Genomic DNA, 3,037 nt, shown 5'->3' with positions numbered 1-3,037 from the left:
CACACACACACACACACTGGTGTATGTATCAGACCACTCCCTAACATGGCTGCAGAGTTGTTTTTTCCATGAGAGATGTGGACGTGATGCTCGGCAGGTGACAGATATTCAGCAAATCTTCACATTTTATCTTCAGAAGGACTTTTTGTAAAGCAGTTTTTCTATTTTTTTACCACCACACAGACCAAACAGAGCAGAGGAAAGAGGAAAACATTTAAAAGTCACCACCACATAGAGTCGAACTGATTATTAGGCTGAGATTAGAGCCAGTAGGAGAGGTTTTACAGTATTTACAGTGTCTGTGGGGGTCGGTTGATAAGGTTACAGGTAATTTAATAATTACTTGGCCCGGCTGCGAAGATTCTTGGCCTCCAAAATCAAGACCCAACGTCTGACCCATTTTCTATTTTAAAACAAAATCTCTGCATACGCTGCAAATTCAAGACTCCTCTGCGCTGTTAATAACTCCAGAATTATCTCTTCACTGAGCTTCACAGTGAGTTTCAGCTCATTGTTTAGCTGTTGACTCTCACCGCTCACCACACTGTCTGTACGCTACCTGCTCAGCCCCAGGAGGCGGCGGAGAACAAAACCAGAGCTAAAAGAGAGGGAATATTATCCGTAAGGGCTTTATAAGGCGATAATATGTGAGATTTGTGTTGTTTTGATGCCCGTGTGGCCAAAATCCTAATGAATGCATCTTAAAGTTTGAGGAATTAGGACTTGATTGCTATGAGACTAAATTCACATGATGCTAATCTGACCTATGAGCAGAAGTTTTGAGACATTTTTGTTAAAACGACATTAAAACTGCTCGTGGAGGTAAAATGTTTTGTTAATGGTCAACAGTCAGACACATGAAAGACTTGGACTTGGACTTGTGATGAGGACTTCAGATTCTACTCAAACTTCTTCTTATTGACTTTATTGGCTGCAACTAACGATCATTTTCATTATCAGTTAGTCTGTTGATTCGTTGTTTGGTCCAGAAAATGGTGAAAAACGTCAATCGTGGTGACGTTTACTGACACACAGGACTAAAGAAACCAGAAATATTCACATTTGAGAAGCTAAAATGATGAATTGATTATCAAAGTAGTTGCAGATTAATTTAATATCGATCAGAAGCTTCCTGTTGATTAAATCTGTCTTTTCTCCCCTCAGGGCTCTTTTGTATTTTTGCACTCGTTGAACCGACCCTGCCGTTGAGCGATGTCCAGCCTGCGTCTGCTGACCCTCAGATGATCCATGACCACACCTTATTGATGCACTTTAGCACCTTTCCGGAGCCTTCCCGCCGCCGTGAACCCCGCAGCTGATGACCAAAGTGTGCGCCACGCCTCCCCGCCGTCGCCCCGAGCCACGCGCCTCCCCCAGCCCCTCCCTCAACCTCAGGCCCCCCCAGGACGCCCAGGGATGTTCCAGAGGTTCGCCAGCGCTCTGTTCGGGGACGACGTGGAGGAGCTGAGTCGAAGCAGCAGACCCGGAGACAGCAAAGAGGAAGAGGAGGAGGATGAGGACTGGATCCTGGTCAACTACCTGGGTAAGTCTCATGAGAATACAATGACCTGGTAAAACCGGTAATAAATGTAATTAAATGATTTAAAAAAACAATAAATAACTGATTTCTAAGTCGTTTTGAAAATTGAAATTTCCTTTTTGGGCATTTTTGCTACAAAAATGACTTTAAAAATAGTTGCTGATTAATAAATGAACTGTTTTATCTCTACACTGGACAATAAATCCATTAAAAACTGTTTAAAAATCCAGAAATTCCTCCAGAAATGACAATCAGCACGCTTTAATTTAAAGAACATACAGCAGCAAAACCTGAAACCACATACGAAACCTCAAATAAAATCCCCCCAAAACCCCGAAGGCACACGCAGTGGTCACGTGACACAAAGTAAAAACAGCTCTGACAGTTTTACTCCAGATCATCAGCTGCCAACTCGCTGACCTGCAGCAGTTTATAAACCTGCACCTTTCTACTGTCTGTTTAAAAACTGAAAATCCAATTATCTGAATTTCAGGCCTTAAAATGTCTTAAATGTGACGTTGTATCTGCTGTAGGTGGATCGGTCTGTATCTGTTTGTTTGCTGCTACAGTCTTTGTTTTCAGGAGATATCTGTCGTTCCCTGTTGTTCCTTCTGGCAGATCACCCAAATAAAGTGACATACATGGAAAAGGAACCTGTCTCCTGCTGCACGGTTTTCCAAATACATCCCAAAACAGTGTGAATGCAGCAGCTGCATATAAAGAGGATATAAAACCCTCCTGATTGTGTGCACATTCTGTGGCTCTGCAGCTTTATTATCACACATGTTGAGTTAATATTTCAAGTTAAAACAATCTAACTCAATTTTGGACAAAAGTGTCATAAATGAGACTTTTCAGAGAATAAATATTAGCAGAAGAAAAAGATGAATTTACCTCTAATTTCTGCGTAAAAACATGTAAACATGTCTCTATACATAATTAAAAATAGGGTCATTTAAAAGGACGAGCAGAGCAAAATCCTCCGGTTGATGAAGACTGTGAGATCAGCTGAAAGCTGCAGGGTAAAGTTAGTGAAGAGACGTTGAGCCGAGACGCAGAGAGAGACGATGAACCTGCACACGGAGGATTCAGGAAGGACGATACTGTATAACTTTAGACTCTTTTAATGGCCGCAAAAAGTCGAGCCAAGTTTCCAGCGGAGTCTCTGAGATCAAAAAAAGATCCCAGTCAAAACACACACACACACACACACACACCACACTACAGCATCTGTATCACCAGGAAACCATTGAACACAACCTGCAGTGACTTTCCAGGTGGCACTCTCAGCAACAGCTTCGGTTTGGCCCCACCGTTCACCCGCCGCCGGTCTTGACTCAACTTGACCCGTCTCCGATTCCACAGCCGTGTGAATATTTCAGGCGGGAGGGGAGGGGGAGGACCAGAGGCCGGCTGGTCCACTTCAGGCCGGGGGGGAGGTGGTGTGGCGGCTGGGTGCCATCAGGCAGTTTATGGTAGTCAACCTGTAAACAGGTC

General features: G+C 43.6%; 1 long non-coding RNA gene across 1 annotated transcript in view; it reads left to right on the top strand.

Moving 5' to 3' along the window:
• Positions 1–1,307, top strand: part of LOC118336366 — a 4,503-nt gene extending 3,196 nt beyond the window's left edge. The window contains exon 2 of the long non-coding RNA XR_004797102.1: positions 1,165–1,307. This is a non-coding gene — a long non-coding RNA (uncharacterized LOC118336366). The remainder of the gene's footprint in view (positions 1–1,164) is intronic.
• The last annotated feature ends 1,730 nt before the right edge of the window (positions 1,308–3,037 follow it).

The sequence above is a fragment of the Morone saxatilis genome, unplaced genomic scaffold (assembly GCF_004916995.1).
Source record: "Morone saxatilis isolate NCDOM2014 unplaced genomic scaffold, NCSU_SB_2.0 Contig24, whole genome shotgun sequence".
Lineage (NCBI taxonomy): Eukaryota > Metazoa > Chordata > Actinopteri > Moronidae > Morone > Morone saxatilis.
The sequence above is the reverse complement of the archived record's forward strand: the minus strand, read 5'-3'. Positions and strand labels throughout refer to the sequence as shown.